This window comes from Pongo abelii, chromosome 10, assembly GCF_028885655.2.
Source record: "Pongo abelii isolate AG06213 chromosome 10, NHGRI_mPonAbe1-v2.0_pri, whole genome shotgun sequence".
Classification (NCBI taxonomy): Eukaryota; Metazoa; Chordata; class Mammalia; order Primates; family Hominidae; genus Pongo; species Pongo abelii.
The window spans coordinates 129,191,715-129,212,275 of NC_071995.2; the positions used below are offsets into that span (position 1 = coordinate 129,191,715).

The window sequence follows — 20,561 nt, forward strand, 5'->3', positions numbered from 1 at the left end:
AGAAAACAATAATGATGCCATCAGTAGAAGAGAAAACTTCCAGAAACACCTGAAAATGAGCAGTTGGGATTGGGTGAATCAGATCAAAGTCTGGGCTGGTGTCCAGTGCTCCACCAGGAGCTACTGGCTATGAAGATGGTGAAGGAGACTGCACCCCAGAGAGCCCACAGGTGGTAGAGATGGAACTGAATGTGTGCCCAGACTCTTGTTTGGTCGGGTGAAGCTATTGGTTAATATTAGACATTAATAAAAATTTAAAATTGAATATGATGGTTAAAAATTTAAATTACCTCTAGAAAAATATAACTAGTATGTATAACTACTAAAGCCGTTGTTTATAAAAAGGTAAATGGAATAAATAAGCCTTGCTTAGCTTAACTTTTAAAAAACAAAACATGGAAAAGAAACAACATAAAATAAACAGAAACACAGGCATGTAAGGACATCATGAGATAATAAATGCTATTCACCCAATTCCCCTATAAAAGGAAAGACACCTTCAACTTGGGTACAAATAGAAACTCAGCTATATGCTGTTTACAAAAGGGATATCAAGGATGTAGTAAGTTTAAAAGGGAAGGGATATAAAAATGCAATATTAATTTAGACCAATGAATTCAAAGTAAAAAGCCAAAGAAGAATATTCAGATTACCAGAGGTATAATCATTGAAAAAATATGACAATTGCAAAGTCTTATGCCCAAAAGTTACAGGCTAATCTTATATATAATTATAAATAGACAAAATATTAGCATACTGAGTCCAGTAACACATTAAAAGGATAATATATCATGTCAAGGTTGAACTTATTTATCCCAGAAGTCTTTAGAATGATCATAAACTAAAGAAAGGGATGGAAAACTATAAAAGAATAGAACACCTTAAAAATGTGTGGATTTGCAAAAGAAGCATGTAGAAATTCTAAGATAAAAAAATAGTGTTGGAAATAAAACAGTCAACGGATGTGAAGTAGGAGGCGGGGCATAGCTCTGGAGGCATGGTCTGGACTCCAGACCAGATTAAAGACTGGCTGAAAAATAAGAAGGAGGTGAAAGCAGCCCTTCATAAGACACGCCCACCAGTGCAATGTCAGTTTACCATTGCCATGGGAACACCCATAAGACACGCCCACCAGTGTTATGTCAGTTTACCATTGCCATGGCAACACCCAGAAGTTACTGCCCCTTTTGCAAGACAACGACCCAGAAGTTCCCACCCTTTTTCTAGAAATTTCTGAATAAGCTCACCCTTGTCTGGGATGGAATTAAAAGTAGGTATAAATATGGATGCAGAACTGCCCTGGGCTGATACTCTCAGGCACTGCCTATGGGCCCTGCTCTGCTGTGGTGTGGTGGTCACAGGGCTGCTACCCTGCACCTCCATAAAGCTGCTTCCTCCTACCACCAGCTCGCGCCTAAGCACAGTCAAAATCCTTCCTGGGCTAAGCCCAGTGTGGGGTTTGCCTGCCCTGCTTCAGGTGGATTGAAGATCAGATCAGATACAGCGGAAGAAAGAACTATTGGACTGGAAGGTAAAGCTGATGGCCTTTTCCCCCATGAACCATGTAGAGATGAAGGAATGGGGAAGGAAGAGGAGAATCATGGGCTCTGCCAACCATTCCTCTGTAGGTAAGTGCTTGGTCTAACCTCACTCTTCCTTTTCGATTTTGCTCTGGCCACCTCTGCCACCTCAGAGGTTTCTAGGTGCTATTCCCACTGCCTGGGTCTCTCATATCCTGCCTCTTCACAGGAATAATTTTCATTTCATAGGTGTCAGCTCAAGTCCCATTTAATGCATTCAACAAATATCTATTGTGCCTTGTGTTCTCACTTTGACTCAGTAGACCCTGTGGATACAGATTGAGACAGACAAGTCCCTGTCCTCATGGGGCACACACTCAAGGCTTGGGGGCATGGGGAGCAGATCATCAATAGGATGACACAGAAATAAGCATATTTTAATTTTGATAAGGGTTATGAAGGAAATAAAACAAGTTTTCTTCAGGGAGGCCTTCCTTGGCCGTCTGATCTAACCTGGCCCCCTATGCTCTAACACGTTGGTCAATTTATCAGACCCATTGAGCTTAATCCATGAGAATGTCTGCTCTCTAAGAGCAGAGCCCTCATCTGCCTTGCTTATGGCCATATCCCTAGTGCTGTGGACACAATAGGTGTTGGACAAATAAAAGAGATTGTAAATAAATAAGTGACTTTTAGTGGCTCTCAGAGGCAGGTGCTGGCCTCCCACGGCTAATTTTAAGCCTAGGAATGTCTTTGCTCTCACCCATCCCCTCCCGCATTGCCAGCAGTGTGCTGGTAAAGGTTTAATAATCAACTCTTCAGGAAAACAAAATGACCACAATACAATAAATACAATAAACACACTTGATTTGTTATGTTTGCCAATTTCTGTGGTGTAAATATTCCCATCATGGGCAACTTCAAGTTACCAACATGACTCACCAGTCAGAGATGGGAAGAGATGCGCACAGTCCCCGGCGAGCATTTCCCCCATGCAGTGAGCCTCAGGAGCACAGATCATCAAGGAGTGCATTGAAACTCTGAGTTCTCTTCTACCTTTATTTCCAATACAATTTCTTTAAATGTACATTTATGTAATTTAATTTTTAATAATACTGTGTTTACAACTGGCTCACAAAATTCCTGGGAAAAAAAAAAAAAAAAAAAAGCCTGTATGAACAGACGCCAGTGCACAACTACCTGATGCTGAGAATGACCAGAAATCTAAGTGGATTGAAGGAAAGCCAGGTTGTTAACTCCCAAATGGCTTCCCACAAAGCGAGAAGTTTCTTCCTACACTGGCACAAGGAGGCCAAAGACCAAAAGACATGTTCGAGGGCAAAGGATGGGGGTGATATGTTATTTGACTGCACTAGTGGCACTCAATCGGCAAAAAACCTCCTTTTGTGAGTGAGGCCCACATTCTCACAGCGTCTGAGATAAATGGGCTCCACACTCCAGAATCCCAGCTAATTCAGCAAGTAGGAATGCAAACATTGATCTAAATTGAGGCCCCAGAACAGTCTCTTACATCTTCCTCGCCCCAGGGGGGATGAATGAGAAAGATTACTTGTGGATTATAATTGCTTAAAATAGGTTGTGATGTAAAAATCTAATCCCTTCTCCTCTTCAATAGTAAAGTCCTACAGACAGAGAAATTATGCTTAATGCCAGTGTATTGAAGGTAAAAAGAAAATTCCGTTCTCCCTCTGGGGGAAGAGGAAGGACATCTTTTTAGAGCTGTCAGAATTCACAAGCCATAATAAATTATTCTTTTTCATTACTGATTTATTAAGCAGGCTGCTTGGTGTAATGGCAGAAAATTTCTGTTTAATTTTCATAGTATTAGACGACTGTAATTCCCGATCTGAAATCAACTTGAGTTATTAAAAGAAGAGAATGTATTTAATGTCATGCATCAGGGTCTGTCTTCATTAAATTCTTCCAAGTACAGGGTTTAAGCATTTATGCAACATGGCCATTGTTTGCTTGGAAACGAGACAACAGCCCTTTCTTGGGACAGTCTGTGTCAGGTGTGCACAGCCCAACACTCCTCCATTTTAGTGATTGGCAGGAAAGTCAGCCGTAAAATGCTAAAAATGGGTCTGAAAATCCCAAGCTAAAGAATCATAGGACCCAAATAATTCTCTACCATACATTTTCACTGGAATTAAGAGTTTTTAAAATACAATTGACCAAAACGTGAGAATCATTGATGTAGCTAGAACTGGGGTAAGTATGGGGATGTGTCAGAAACTTTCAATCACATACATGAAATTAAAATTACGTGAGCAATATTTGTGCCCACAAACAAGCAAAACAACTGTGCCTGGCTGCCTTTTGCTTATCCCTCTGCTGATGGGAGGGTCTTACACTGAGTTACAGGATTTCACAGATCTTAGAATAAACAAGCACTCACCAAGTTCTTACTATGGGATGAGTAAGACTCATTTTCAGCCCTAGAGGAGGTTTTAAAATATTCTGGAAGACAATTATCTATCGAAGATCCACATGAAATATGGGATGTACAAGTCAGGTCTGAGAAGGTGCAGAGAGGCATATACTCCACCCCACCTGGGGGGTCTCATTAGCTCCACCCCACCTGGGGGGTCTCATCAGCTCCACCCCACCTTGGGGGTCTCACCAGGAGCTGAGCCTTCCCGGGTTTTATGGAATTTATCTGCAATAGAAATTTTGAATAAGTGCAGCCTCTTACTGCCTTTCATAATGAGATATCATTAGATTTTTCTTGAATTAGCAGAACCAGTGAGTAGCCAGGTGCTACCCCATTCTAGGTAACATAATTTCTAGGTTGTTCTGTTGAGTTTCACTTAGTAATCAATCTCTGAGTTTGCAGAAGCTGGCCAGGTACAAACTAAATGTGCGACTCTATCCAGCTGAATGAGCTTGGGACTTCTGGCCATGTTCTAAATATCTCCTTGGTGTCTTCATATGGGCATCCACTTTTCTTGGATTTAGCTGGCCAAATAGTTGAGACCATTTCTGGAGTCTTCAATGGGGCTCTGCTACTGAATTGTTCTTTTCACATGGTGCTTTGAATACTAGGGCCACAATGAAGGCAAATGCCATTTGTTCCCCATGAATAGAGGGAGGTGGCCTGGATCACCGCCCAGCAGCGTGCCAGGCACAAGGAGGGCACTCATCAGTCACCAGGGGGCAGGTAAGTCCAACTTACCATGACTGCTTCCACGGCTCTGGCATTCCCATAGAAGGAGCTGGGCCATCCATCCCAAATACATTCCCGTAAAGATGAGTGTTTAGAAGAAAATAAAACAGGGGTAAAGGGATAGAAGTAACATCAGCACAAGGAGGCGGGGTGGGGAGGATGCTGTAGATGGTGTGTGGACGCCGTGGGTCTCAGAGGGTGCACTTTCCTGAGGCTGGGATGACCACAGAAGCTGATCCTGTGAGGAGGTGAGGATGGCATTGATGCTGAAGCCCCCACGGGGCCCAGGGAAGACAGAGGACTGTGTGGAGCCCAGGAGAACTGGGCAGGAACCGGGTCACACAGGACCTTCCAGCCCCCAGGAGGGAGTTGGCATTTTCCTCTAAGAGAATCGTGGGTCCACAGATGGTTTTAAGCAAGAGAGTAGCACGATGTTCATTTTAGAGGGGTCCCACTGGCTGCAGAGTAAGAAAGAAGATGCTGACTCCAAATGTTCTCCAGGCAAGGGGTGAGGTAGTGTGTGCTTGGGTGGAAGAGGGCATGAATAGCAAGGGCTGTCCTTGAAATATGTTTGGAGACTGGACCAACAGGTCTTGGTAATCGGCTGAATATGGGTGGGGAGGGTAGTGTGAGTTGGTATCCGGAATGACACCTGTGTTTTTTGGCACCTACGGTTGGTGGAAGGAGTTAGCGTTCAGCAGCAAGAGAAAGACGGGGAGGAGAACAAGCCTGGAAAATGGAGTGGCTGCGGGGGGAGAGGAAGGCTCTTGCTGACTGAACAACTTTGTGTTGGTGCCCTCCTGCCTCCCCGCCAGCAGGATTCACTGGGCCTGTGACGTGTGACCACCTCCTGATCAGCACACGGCCCGCCTCCCAAGATGGTGCCAAAAACACTGCACTGCATCTTCAAGGAAAAACATAAATAAATCCCCGCCAAGGCATTCCAGCCTGACTCAAAGGAGGTGGGGTTTGTTTGAAGAAAATCCAGCTCTCCTGGGCTGCCACCCACCTGTTCATCCACCAGGGACCTCCTCCTTGAAGACACTTGGATGTTTTGGGCTTGGAGTCATTGACCCAGTTTGCGGATGGTAACGAAGGGGCAGGAGTTGTATTCACAAAACCCACTGATCCAGAAAACCACGATCGGGAGGGATTTTCAATTTCAATGGCAGGGGTGGTGGGGGTGGTGGGGGTGGATATTAAAGGGGAAAAAAAAGAGCAGAAACAAAAATAACAAGGCCATTAATCTTTCATTAAGTTAAAGGGATGAAAAGGAATCGCTTAAAGTATCATTCTCTCCTCGCACCACAAGCATGTTGCCCCCTGCCAACTTCAAAGGCTCCGAAGAGAAGTTGGTTAATATAGTTGGCACAGTATCAGGCTGTGGTTTACTTTTGCTTAAGTAGGATCTTTTTTTTCCTTTTAAACAAAGACAGCATAAGAGCCGGACGCTCATTGATGGGAGGTGCACCGCGTAACAGATGCCTTTGTGTTGGGCGCAAAGGCCTTTCGCGGCGGCTCTGCCAGTGCTCGGTATTTGCGGACTATTTGTCACAGACTCCAACAACAATCACAGGAAAAAAAAAAATCTGCCAGAAAGCGGGTAGAGAATAGGATCATTGTTCTGCTCATTCTCTGCCTTCCGCCTCTGTAGAGTCAGGCCTGTTCTGTGACTCGGCATCAGGGCTCCTGGTGGCCTTCCTCAAAATGCAGTTTGCAGGAAAGCAAGCCAAGTGTCCCACTTTTCCTGCATTGTGAGTGAGCCGACAATCCCTCACCTGTTTGCGGATGGGGGGATAAACAGTTCTGCGCTCTGGGAAGCTGTATTTTTCTTTAAGGCAGTGCTGTTTATACTGAAAACAGAACTAATTGGCAGTGAGTGGCACGGCTTTGTGGCTAGGCCTTGGCCCTGTGTTGCTGCGGCTGCAGGGGCAGGGCAAGCTGTCCCTCCTGGCAAGTGCCGAGGTCTGTGTTTGTTGGGAGGGTTTAGTGACCTGCGGAGGAGGCCAGAGCTGGAAGCCCAGCAGAGGTTTCTGAAGGCAATATTGAAGGCCATTATCAATGTCCTGCCACATTGAAAGGCTGTTTTTCCATGTCCATTCCTTGGTTTGTTTGGGGTTTTTTTGTACTTCATTATTTTCATTTTCTTAGAGACAGGGTCTTACTGTGTCATCCAGGATGGAATGCAGTGGTTTGATCATAGCTTACTGCAGCCTTCAACTCCTGGGCTCAAGTGGTTCTTCGGTACCACCATACCCAACTATTTTTTTTTGTAGAGATGGGGCCTCACTATGTTACCCAGGTTGGCCTTGAACTCTTGACCTCAAGTGATCCTCTTGCTTCATCCTCCCAATGGGCTGGAAGGGATTACAGGCATGAGCCACCATGCCCAGCTTTGGTTTACTTTTAACGAGGAAGGCGGGGATTGGGGAAAAGAGACACATGTTTGCCTTTTAGGAAATACGCCATAAATGTGATTTCCTGAAGTAAGTGGGTGCTTGGCCTTGCCTATTGGTGCCATAACAAGTCAGTGTTAAGTACTTCAGATCCAGAGATAGGGTGACCAGAGGTCCCAGCATCCCTAGATGGCCCCAGAATCGCTGAGTTAACAGCCTCTGAAACCCTCAACTTTCACTGCTTTGCAAGCATCGTCATTCAACCTACTGAATATTTTGAGTGGGATTAAATCAGGTTGGGTCCTGGCTCCATCATCGTCCCTGGTGAGTTCTGGGCAGGCTGCTCACAGTCTGAGAACCTCTGCTTCCACTTGGCCCATGGTGAGAATAACATTCTTCCTGGGTTATTGTGGGTACTAATTGGGAAAGAGTACAAGACCCCATCTGCAGGTCACAAACATCTGCTGCCTCCGTAAAACACAATGGGGAACAGTGGCAGGGAATGTTAGCTTGTCCAAAGCATGGAGTTTAGAAAGAACAATGTTATGGTTTTTAGAAAACATCATGTATGTAGGCTGAAATAAATGTTTCTAATAGCTTACCTCTGTGGAGAGAACCACAAAACAGAAATAAGTTAGGAGGAGGGAGAGGTGGTGCAAGGCAAACCTCATCTGCTGAGGGCCTGCCATGGGGTTTGGGGGTGCAGCTCTAGGGTGCCTTCTTCCAGCACCTGGGAACTCTAAGGCATGTGGCAGTTTCCTTGCGGGGCTTCTGTGAATGTACAAAATAGAGAACAGGGCCAGCACATAGTACACACTCAGTTAAAGTGAGCTGTTGACATTATTGCCGCATTTAGTAAGAAAATCTATGAATATAGATATATAGAGATAGATGTAAATATAGATGTAGATATATAGGTACAGATATAGATAATAGAATGTGTTTCAAAGCAGACCACTAGAAGAGGGGCCAGTTGCTTTCCAAAGCTGGGGGAGACTGAGGCAGGCACTCAGACAGCACCGAACCTTCAAACATCTTATAGATAAGCCATTCCGTGCTGCTAGTGAAATAGTCATGATATGTAACTGTTTTTTTGAGACAGGATCTTGCTCTATTGCCCAGGCTGGAGTGCAGTGGTGCAATGGTAGTTCACTGGAGCCTCAATCTCCATGCTCAAGCGATCCTCCTCTCTCAGCCTCCTTGAGTAGCTGGGACTACAGGTGTGCACTACCACGTCTGGCTAATTTTCTTTTTATTTTTGTGGAGATGGGGTTTCACTACGTTGCCCAGGTTGGTCTCAAACTCCTGGGGTCAAGCAATCCCCCTGTTTCGGCCTCCCAAAATGTTGGGATTATAGGCGTAAGCCACTGCGCCCAGCCATAACCAACTTTCTTAACTTCCAGTTAACTTCTTTCCATTTCAGTTTGGAAAATGAAAGTATTTCCTGGCTCAAACTGTATGTCAAAGAAATCAGAAAAATAAATCCCTACGTATCCATTTCCCTACATTATAATTTGACTACTATTCCTAGCATCTGAACCATACCCATGTCCAGAGCCAGGGCAGACTCGGTGAGTTGAGATCATAAACAACTGAAACCCAACATGACTGAAAAAACAAGGTTCCTTTCTTGCTGAGGTTCCAGGCTCCTCACGGATCTCCGGGGGAGTTCTGTCCCGTGTTGCCCCCGGGGAGGGGGGGATGTAGGTTAACACAACTGCTGACACGTGGCCAGGCTCCATGCCAGAGGGAAAGGAAGTGTGACAGGACCTGACCACGGTGTGAGCCTGGTCAGAACTGGACCCAGGACCCTGCCTCGCAGCAAGGGGGAAGCACAGTTGTGCCCCACATCGGGCACTCACTGGACATGGCCAACGTCAAGACCTGGATTACCACCAATATGCAAGCTACTCCCCAATCCATCCAAATTTCCTTCTCCAGGTTGGACCACTTCCCTGAACTCCAGACCCAAATTTCCTTCTCCAGGCTGAACCACTTCCCTGAACTTCAGACCCACGTATTCAACTACTTTTTTAACACCTCCATTTGGAAATCTAAGAAACATCTTAAATCTAACATATTCAAACCCAAACTTTTGGTCTTTCTCCCAAACATGCTTCGCCCACGATGCCCCCAATTCAGTTGGTGGTTAATTCTATCCTTCTAGTTAGTTGCTTGGACTAAAACTCTTAGACTCATCTCTTTTGCTCAAAACCCACATCCAAACAACCAGCAAATCCTACAAGCTCCACCTTCAAAAGACCCAGAATGTGACCTTCCCCTGCTGCTGCTTACTGCCCTGGTGCAAGCCACCATCTCTCCTCCCAGATGTTCACAATTGCCTCCTAACCAGCTTCTCTATTGCCATCTTTGCAACCTTTAGTCTAATTCTCAACATGGCAACATAAGATGTTTTTTTAAAGATAAATCAAGACACACCTCTGCTCAAACCTTCCAAAGGCTTCCCAGGGCCACCACAGTAGAGGATTTTGAGTTGACAATGGCCTTCAAGGCTCCCAGTGCCCTGATCTCCCACTACCTTCTTGAGGGTGTCTGCTTCCTTTCTCTCCATCACCTGCTCCTCCAGGCCACTCTGTTCCTCCACCCTCCAGGCGCTGCCATCCAGAGGCTCTGCAAGCAGCTCCCTCTGCCTGGCCCCTGCTCCTCTAGCTACCTGTGTGTTCTGTCCCTCACTGCCTTCCAGTGGTCAGTAAACATTTGATGAATGACTGAATAGCTGTATATTCACTAGTAGTTGACGCCTGGGCCATGTGACCTGTAATTTTATAAGTAAGGATTACAAAAACTAAAATCTTTGGAAAAGCAGTAGATATTGGCCAGTAGTGCACTGGAAGGGGACAAACGATTGTTCCTCCTGAGAGGCACATTTGTCAGAGTGGGGCTGAGTGGGCTTCACCCAAAGCATGGAGTGCAGGGCAGCCAAGGGGCTTTATCCTCAGTTATCCCCAGGTTCGGCACATGCACCCAGCTAGAGACTCTATTTTGGAGCTCTCCCTTTAGCCCTGGCCAGGAATGGCAAGAGCTGGTGCAGCCAGTGGCCCAGGGTTAGAAGACAAGGACCCACCCCAGATTGCCCCTCTGTCCCGTAGGGAGAGATAGAAATAAGTGTTTTTCTTGTCTGTTGTTTGGGGCAGCCTCTATTTTGTGCTCTCTCTTGGAGCAGTTCAGCCTGTATCCTAACTGCATCAATGCTGTGTTCAGGGCAGGGGGAGCATTCGCCTTTTCATGCTCACGGTTGAGTCAAGAATGGGACTCTACAAGAGGGAGGCAGTTTGATAGGAAAGTGTAAACACTTGCATTGAGAGAGATTGTATTAAACACACATATTTTTGGAGCAGTAGAGAGATAATTTGTCTTTTTTATGTTAGCAGATGAAAAGAGGCAATAGGGTAAAGTATTTTTTGTTTTTGTTATTGTTTGGTTTGGTTTTGTTTTTTTTGAGATGGAGTCTCACTCTGTCGCCCAGGCTGGAGTGCAATGGCATGGTCTTGGCTCACTGAAACCTTTGCCACCCGAGTTCTCCTGCCTCAGCCTCCCAAGTAGCTGGGATTACAGACATGCACCACCACACCTGGCTAATTTTTTTTTTTTTTTTTTTTTTTTAACAGAGATTGGGTTTCACCATGTTAGGCTGGTCTCAAACTCCTGACCTCAGGTGATCCACCCACCTTGGCCTCTCAAAGTGCTGGGATTACAAGCATGAGCCACCACGCCTGGCCAGTAAAGTTTTTTTTAAAAGGCAACCTTGTAAGAGTTTTAGCACAAGCTTTTCTTGGCCTCCTTTTCTTGACCAGCGTGAAGTTTTGCATGAGAAGCTCCTTTGGAAGGCAGAGCAAAGGAAATGTATGCTCTTATCGGTGGATTTATCCACTTTTAAATTTCTCCCATAGCCCATTTTACTCACTTTCGATGTTTTCTTTTTCTTCTTACAAACGTTTAGGTCTGAAAATTGATTCAAAATTCAGTGTATCTTTATTTCCTGGTCTGGTCACTGTATTCTTTAATATTATCCTCCCTGGGATCAAGAAAGTAACTTTGCTTTGAAACTGTCTCCTTGGGGAGCTGACTTACGCATGCAGAACTGTTCTCACACCTGCCTGGTTTGGAAAGGCACCAGGATACAGAAGGGAGACTGCATTAAAGTCACAGAGGAGGGTGGGGGTAGCTTAGAAATCACAGAATCAAAGGAAAATGATCCAATATTTCAAACAAAATCATGTCTCATATATTTCTGCTCCATTACAATAGGGTAAGTTAGATCTAGTCTTACAGGGACTGCTATCTTAGATGTGGAACTCTCTAAGTGCTTAAAACGTCTTCTATTTTATTACATATACAAAGGAGCTCTTTAATACAGCAACTGTCTGTGACACGGAAGTCGTATCTCGATTTTCTTTGTCGACTAAAACCACTCTAACCTAGAAAGCTACACCACTACTGAAGAATTTAACCAGCATTCCCCCCAGGTGAATGGGCACTATGTATGATTCAGTTTTAAAAGGAAACTGTTCATTGACTAAATGACCAAAATAGTCTACCTGTCTTCTGTTAGTACCGTATTTTTATGACTTTTTAATACATGCAAAATGTTTCTTGAGTAAAAGGCTGTGCAGTATTTCCTTTAAAATGGAAAGGTCCTTTGTAATTATAAATAGGTTCATCTCCCCATTGTTAAGCTATGAATAAATTCCCTTGATTGATGGCTTTAGAAAATAAACTCTTTGGGATGTAATTACTTTTTCAACAACTTCTCAACAAATACACTGCCATGAAGTCTTATTATGTGCTCCATAAAAACAAATCTAAAATGCAAAGCTAATGAACCAAAACATCATGCAAATCTAAGATGAGGTTTATGAAACATAGGGAAGATGTATGAAGGACTAGTTTCATGCCTAAACTCTGAATATCATGACTTCTATATATGTACCCATGAAGTCACGTACAAGAGCTAATGGTAAGCAAAAGTTGATTGGCTGGAAAACACAGCATAGAATCTCAATTTTCATATTTATCCAACAAACACTTACTGAGAACCTACTGCGTGCTAGCCATAAGACTGTCCCTGTTCTCATGAAATTAGCAATTGCAGCGGACATACAAATGAATAAACAGGCATAACAAGAAGGTCCAACATTAAATTATTTTTATTGGGTGAAAGAATAGGGTATGATGGGAATGTGTAAAAGAGCATGTTATAGGGAAGTTGGAAAGTTTTACATAGAAATGACATTTAAACTGGTACCTGAGGAGTAAACATGACTTAGCCAAGCAAAAAGTAAGTCACTTTAACTATTCCGGACAAAGGAAACCGTACTTGCAAAAGCTGGCGTGCAAGTGAGAAGAACAAATTTCAAGGACCGAAAAAATGTCAGTATGAAGTGATTGGAGTGAAGAGTCTGTGCATCCGGTAGCAAAGATAACCTTGGAGAGAGAAGCAGAGAACAGGCAATAAAGAAGTGAAGAGATTTGTAGCTGGAGCAATGGCGATAAGGAAGAAAAACGTGCACCAGCTTGAGAGGCCTTTGGGTCTGATAATAGAATAAACAGAACCAGATGCTTGGGTCAGTAGAGGGGCTGGGGGAAGAGTGGAGATGATTCACAGATTTTAGGATGGACCAGGATAAGGAACAAAGGGGAGGGAGGCAGCAGGGAAGGAAAGAGCTCCCTTTTGGACTTGCTGAGTTATCCAGAGATGTCTGAGAGAAGATGTACAGTTCTCAGCTGGATACATGGCTTTGGAGCTCAGAGTGGTATGAGTCCATGAGTTGAGAGTCATCCTCAATGACTGGTGTCTGGGGCTGTGGAAGGAGACCACATCGTCCCGTTTGCTATAGTAAGAACCAAAGAGGATCCTTTGGCACCTGTTGTTTAAAGGTTAACAGAAGAACACTCAAAGAACACTGAGATGGGGAGACTGTCAAACGAGTCAACAAGATAAAAATGATGGAACCGTGAAGACAGACACTGTTAGCAGATAGGTGAAAGAAATGAGTCAGCAAAATAAACTAGGAATGAGTGGCCAGAGAGGTGAGAAGAAAACCAAGAGCGTGTGATGCCAAACAAAAACTCAAAAACAGAGCACCTTAAAAAGAAGAATGGTTCCGATACAACAGCGTGATCAGGAAGAACAGGGAGTAAGGATTGTCCATTGGGTTCAGTGATGGGAGAGGATAGTTGGGGAGGAAGCCAGAGGTTCACTAACAGAGGCGGGCTGAGTGAAGACTGGTAAGAGAGGGAGCCGAGGCGTGAATCTACACAGCGTCTTCAAGGAGTGAACTGCGAAGGCAGAAAAGCAATTATGCGATGGCTGAAGGGAAATCAGTTGGCAGGACTGCTTTGTTTTAAGATGGGAGGGACTATTTTAAAGGTCCTTCAACTGATACCTGCAAGATTCCACAGGGCAAAGATATGGTAAACATACATTTAACACTCACTGCACTTTAGATTATGTATTTACTTTACAGAGCCACACAATGAATTTACATCTCTCAAAATGGAAACTGATCTTTTTTTTTTTAAATTCAGATTCAGTGACTGCAAAACCCTATGCAGAAATATCTGAGTAATGAAGACGTTAGCAAACCCGGCATGGTCCCTGGGCATGGCTGCTGTGGGTTTGTTTGTTTTTACATTTACATTGTTAGACCACGCATTGAACACTCCCTATTAGAACCACAGAAACCCACTGGAAAGAGCCTTTAAAGCTAATCTTATCTGACTGTTCTTGCATCTCCTTTATGTATCCCCATCAAGAGGTCATTCAACCTGTGCTTGAAAAGCTCTGCGGACCAGGTATTGACAAATTTCAGAAGTGGCTTGCTCTGTCTTAAAGCACTTCTGATTTCTAGAAAGTTCTCCCTTACGTGGAATTCAAATTGGCTTCCCTATACCTTCTTCTGCTTAGGGGTGATGAATGTAACTTTTCAGGTCAAACTTCCTGGGTTCAAACCCCTGCTCTGCCACAACACATCATGTGACATGGGCGAGTCTCCCGATCTCTGTTGTCTGCATGTATCCATCTGTACAGTGGGGATGAAGATCAGAGGCGACATCACAAGGCCCCTGCCAGGAGTAACCTGGGTGCTACATGCAAAGCACCTGGGACTCAGCACTCGGTGAGCATTAGCCATTATCACACCCATCCTGTTCAACTCCATGGGTCCATGAAGGGAAAACAAACACACCAGGGACATCTAATAGTCTCGACATGTTCTAACCCTTCAAACATTTCAAGAAAATTCTCATGTGGCTGCATTTTTCTCTTCTAAATATCGTAAGTTCCTTCACAGCGTCTCATCTGACATGAATTTAAATTCCTTTGCCATCTTGTTTACACTCCTTTGAACATGGTTTTATTTATATCCCCTTAAATCCCATTTATTTATACCCCTCCCCTTAGCAGTGTGATGCCCGGAACAGGACTGAATACTCCAGGATGGTATGTCCTGAGAGACAGAGAGAGAGGTTATCGCTTCCTGTTTTCCTTATGTTGAAGTTTCGCTAGAGCTGCCTAAGACACCGTTGCTTTTTCGTTGTTACGGTCCCAGCCCATAGCTGAAGCACGTGGAATACACAACAGTCCCTGAAGCAACACTGCCTATCCGCAGTGGAGTGACGATTCTGCGGGAAAACTCCGTGTCACCTCCCAGCTCATCCCACCAACCTCTGTGTGCCTTATTTTCCCCGTGATGAAATGATATCATGATAACCACGCCTGCCTCACAGAGGGAGTGAGGATGAAGAGGATTTAATGTATGTCAGTGCTGGGCAGTGTGCCCAGCAGAGAGTAAGCCTGATGCCTGATACTAATGTTACCTAGCAGCATTATTATTATTATTATTAATTATTATTATTGAGATGGAGTCTTGCTCTGTCCCTCAGGCTGGAGTACAGTGGTGTGAACGCGGCTCACTGCGACCTCCGCCTCCTGGGTTCAAGCTATTCTCCCTCCTCAGCCTCCTGAGTAGCTGGAATTACAGGTGCCCACCACCACACCCGGCTAATTTTTGTATTTTTAGTAGAGATGGGGTTTTGCCATGTCAGCAGGCTGGCCTCAAACTCCTGACCTCAGGTGATCCACCCGCCTCTGCCTCCCAAAGTGCTGGAATTACAGGAATGAGCCACTGTGCCCAGCCTATTATTCTAACAATATGATTTTATCCTAAGTGCAGACTATTACGCAGTTCTGCTGTAACACTTGTTTTCAAGATACACGTTTGTTCCAATGCAGTTGAGATAGTAGGGAAAGATTTGAGCTCAGCCCCAAATTTGTATTTGCTCATGGGCAATTTCATCCGTGATAAACACTAGCTGAATACAGAAAATTGCATGGTCTGAACAGAGCAACAAAGAAATGTACAAAACCCACATATGTCCATGCCTCAAACATCTACCAACGATTTCAGTTCACTGAGATTTTAGGAGCTACTCCATCCACACCTGCCGACACTTGGGTCTTCCAATTGCAGATAACGCCATTTCCACCACTTCACAATAACCCACGGACTGTAGTCCTTCCGGTACCCACTCCCGTGAGCAATCTTCGGGGTTCCCTCTGGGTGAAGAGCTATATTCATGGTGGTGTTTATGTTATTTCTTAACCACAACACGTGTAAAACCATGCTGGAATTTTTATTGGCTTTCTGTCTTTCTCTCAAATGTGTCACTGATGTGCTTTTGAGCACTCTGCCCCAATCCCGCTTTTCTTACCAGCCCTGTGATTTGCGTTGCAGGATTTTGCACAGCACTGACATTCTCAGGTGCGCACATGTCGCACTGAAGCAGAACTGACTGTAATTCTCTGTTAAGTTTTATAGACTCTCAGAAGATTTTGATTCTGATTCTGTTATTCCTAACATTTGACATTTCTAATCCTCATGTTATCCATGATTTTGATGAGACTCTAATACTGCATATCCATAAATCATTGAGGTGAAAGGCTATATTCTGAAAGATGGCCTTACAAAAATGAAAAAGGCACTTCCTGTGCGATAAAGTGTTTTCAGTATAATAATGAATTGTAAGTCATGTTATTGACTGAATTAGGTATTTTTCAATTTAGCTTTAGGAAGAGACACTTTTTTCTGGTTATTGAAATCTTCTTTTAAGAAGTCATCTTAAGGAATACTACACTGTCCTATAAAAGAACAAGATCATGTCCTTTGCAGCAACATGGATGCAGCTGGAGGCCATTATCCTAAGATAATTAATGCAGGAGGGGAAAACTAAAGGCCACCTTTAGTTCTCACCTATCAGTGGCAGCTAAACGTTGGGCACTCGGGGACATAAAGATGGAAGCAGTAGATACTGGAGACTACCGGGGAGGAGAGGGGGCGAGGGTTGAAAAAACTACATGTTGGGTGCTATGCTCACTGCCTCGGTGAAGGGATCAACTGTGCCCCAAACCTCAGGATCACACAATAGACCCATGTAACAAACATGCACATGGACCCCCTGAATTTTAAATAAAAGTTGCAATTATTTTTAAAAAGTTGATGACAATGGACTCATTCATTCATTCATTCATTCATTTTTCCATTCATTTAAATGAAGATTTATTGAGCACCTATTAAAAGGAAAGAGGAAGGGATGCACCACTTTGGACCTTGGATGGCACATGTGGAATTTCCTACTTGTCTCTGCTTTAGAGATGAATCCACGTGGCCCTGGGAAATGAACCTTCTTACCAAGATCGCCCTCCGCTGGTGACAGAGCCAAGTCTCCGGGCTCCCAGTTCACAGCTTTTCCTACAACACCAGGCTGGCTCTCCGCATCTGATCCAGAGCCAGGCCCACCCATGACCACAGGATGGTGTTCACACTAGGCAGCTTTTAAGACGGGGAGGGAAAGCAGGAACAGTTATGACTTTTTTTTGGATACATAATATGTGCACATACTGATGGGGTACCTGTGGTAGTTTGCAACATGCATGGAATGTGTAATGACCAAGTCAGGGTTTTAGGCTGCACATTAGCTTGAGCACTTATCATTTCTACGTGCTGTGAATGTTAAAAGTCCTCTCTTCTAGGTATCTTGAAATATACAATACATTGCTGCCAACTATGGTTACCCTATTGTACTACCAAACATGAGGACTTGTTCCTTCTAATTGTTGGGTAATTGTACCCATACCAATTACTAATGAGTACTGTACCCATTAGTAAAGGATACAATAACTAATCTAATATGCATCTAATACCCATCCAATAACGAATAACCATTACCCAACCTCTCTTCATCTCCCCACCACCCCCGAACACACAAACACACTCCCCACTCTGGTGTCTATCATTCTATTCTCTACCTCCATGGATCCACTTCTTTTAGCTCCCACACATGAGAGAGAATAAGTGATATTCGTCTTTCTGTTCCTGGCTTATTTCACTTACATCGTGACCTCCAGTTTGGTGGCAGCTTTTTGAAAGCTTCCAGGCACTCTGTGATGCCCCGATGGGGCGGCCAGGACCTGCTTTCTACCTGGGACAGGACACTGGCCTCACCCTCACTGGGGCATGGGGGCAGCTGCCCCATGAGAAGGGTTCTTTTCGCTCATCAGAGCAAATGCTGGCATTATAAACACAAACCCATCCAATGAGGACAAACCCTGCTCCTTCAAGGAAGTCTTGAGGCTTAAAAGTCTTAAGTGACTTTGCAGGGCTTTTGAAGGCAGAGAAACCTTTCATTTTCTAGAAGGAATGAAAGAATAGTTCCTTATTGATGTTGCTGCTAATAATAAAATCAGAAACACCTATCTAAGTCACTGTATATAAGCATACACTTTCATTTCACTATTACAGAATAATTCTGATGAGTTCTACACTGGGCCATCAGGTTCAATTAGTTCATTCATCTGTAAGAAGCCTCGGCATAGTATCTTGACTTACCCATTCATGCATTTGGTGTACTTATTAATTTAGCTCTCTACTTATTGACCTCAGTGGGAACTCCTGGCTTGAATTATCCATTCATTTGTCTGGGTGTTTGCTTGGAATGGGTAATATCCACACCGGCCACAGGATTTAGAAGGTACAAAAGAGTATAACGAGAAAATAAGTTGCCCCTTCTCCCCTGTTCCTCTCCTTTACCTAGGAGAGGCAATGACTTTTGATGAAATCAGAAAGCATGTTCCTTTTCAGGATGGCTTCCGTGTTCACAATCACGTGTGTGTCCCACACATGGTAATATGCTATATACACATTGTTCTAGTCATCCTCAGCTGGGGACAGTTTTGACACCCGGTGCCATTTGGCCATGTCTGGAGACATTTTTGGTTGTCACACTGGAGGTGGGGGGCCACAGGCACCTGGTAGGTGGAGGCCAGGGAGGCTGCTCACCGTCCCACAGTGCACAGGACGGCCCCACCACACAGAACCATCTGACCCAAAATGACGTTAGTCCTGAGGTTAAGAATATCTCGCTTTTATTTATTTGTCTTTAACTCATTAAGTTGTTTGGACTATGATTCCTCAAGCAACTTAGCAAGACGAGAAGAAAGTTTTAAAGTTGCGGGCGAATCGCAGATCTGTTTTATTTCTCGATATCCTAGCACCTGCCAGAGAACACAGTTCTCAGAAGTCTCTCCGGCAGTATGCTTTAAATGCATAGGCAATTTGTTAATTATGGGTGAAGGGCATTTAACATAAGACGAAAGGTACAGCAAGCTGTTCTCTCTTCAAATCTGAACCTCCCAATTGTTCTATAGTGTAGATTAGAATTAGAGTACCATAGAGAAATACAGCTCTACCTGTTTGGGGTTGTTTTTTTTTGGACCCAAAGGAAACAATGTAGGTTAGGATGAAAAACTTCCATTTTGGAGGCAAATGTTGGAGAAATTAGCTGCATAAAAGGGTCCCCAGGTCCTTCACCTGTCCTCTGTTAAAAACAAGTTATTAAAACAAGCAGAAAGCTTGCCTGGGCTTTTAAACGATGAGGCCAGTCAGTTGCCCTGAATAAAAGGCGTTATAATACACATAACTGAGAGGGATAGAAGGTATTTCAACTTCATCAAAAGGCTTGAAAAGGATGACACTCTTTGCATCTGTGCTTTCAGGAAGTTTTTCAGGGCTGATATTTATTTTAAATCAGAACGGCTTACAAAGCAAACCCCCTTTATAAAATGTGTCACATGTAGCAATCCTGGAGATGACCTCTACAATTCTAGGCTGGACAGAGAGATTACTCTTAAGAGAAAAAACTAGATCCCTTTAATCAGCTTTAAAAAAAACATTGTGAACAGTCACTTCTCTTATTTAAAAGTTTAACTTTACTTTCATCAATTTATAATCAGAGTTCCTCTGGTATGTTTGATTCCTGACAAACAAGGATAAAAGTCGTGTGCCCCCATTGCTAATGAGATGATAAAACAGCAGGGATCAAGTTTTTAATTACTACAGGCGATGCACTGGAGAGGTACCGATGATATTTTCTATTGCATGTCTAAGTTGTAACTTCAGGCTTATGACAGTCCTGCTGAGTTCGACTGCCTTTGATGATCACTCATTTTTGTCTCCTGAGAACGTACAAAAATTTCTGAGCTAGAATCCTGGGGGGCTGGCAATTATTGGCGTAACCTGGCACAGGTTCCCCTCTTCAACCATCATTGCTCAGTGAGGATCCAGTTTCTTAATGCCTGCCCTTACACCGAAAGGGAAATTGGACATCCAAAATGTCTATGAACTTTCATACTCAAATAATACCCATTCTCACACTCCCAGCATGGGCTTTCTGTTAATAATAAAATATTTAATTGAATTGGGAGATGTCTGGTACAGGCTGTTTCATTTCTTTTCAAAGTCATGATAGAAATTTTTTAGTTAAAACCTTATTTATCTGTACATTTGTAGGCGCATATTATATTTGTCGCTCTAAACTATTTAAACATTTCTAACAGTATTCCCTTTGTTACTGCAGACAGTTGATAATAGAAATGTTTAAAGGTGCCATTATTTATCAAATAAGGTCAGATGTTCTCACCCTGTTTGAAATGGAAACTAGGAGTGGATTCCATTAACTCTCTTGTTCACACAACACACACACATGCACACATGCACACACACACACATCTCAGTGGTTGGCCAGAGCATTCAACAAATAAGATTTACTCCAATCCCTGTTTTTAGCTATGAAAATATGAGCACAGAGTTCATCTGATATGTAGACAATTACCGGGCCAATCTGAATACAACCACCCAACTCATCAACCAACTAACTAACTAGCCACAATCTTTGAGCACTCAAGTAATTTCAAAATTATGAAGTAAGAATTGAGTGTCAGAATTACAAGCATTGGCTGAGTTTACTAAGTAGTTTAAATTGCTAAGATTTTAGATCATAAGCAAAAAAAAAAAAAAAATGCATTCTCAGCTACTCCATTGGGAAAAACCCATAAATGAAAAGAGATTTACAAATAGCAAAGGTAAATGAACTCTTTTTTTG

At 43.6% G+C, this 20,561-nt stretch overlaps 2 long non-coding RNA genes across 2 annotated transcripts; both read left to right on the forward strand.

The window, feature by feature from the left end:
* Positions 1 to 1,133: 1,133 nt before the first annotated feature.
* LOC134759537 (uncharacterized) lies at positions 1,134 to 6,108 on the forward strand. The gene is made up of 4 exons (XR_010135855.1): positions 1,134 to 1,270; positions 1,408 to 1,628; positions 4,587 to 4,701; positions 5,526 to 6,108. It is a non-coding gene; the product is annotated as an uncharacterized LOC134759537 (long non-coding RNA).
* Positions 6,109 to 7,912: 1,804 nt separating this feature from the next.
* Positions 7,913 to 11,841, forward strand: LOC129049282 (uncharacterized). Its single transcript, XR_008512260.1, has 2 exons — positions 7,913 to 8,323; positions 10,733 to 11,841. It is a non-coding gene; the product is annotated as an uncharacterized LOC129049282 (long non-coding RNA).
* The last annotated feature ends 8,720 nt before the right edge of the window (positions 11,842 to 20,561 follow it).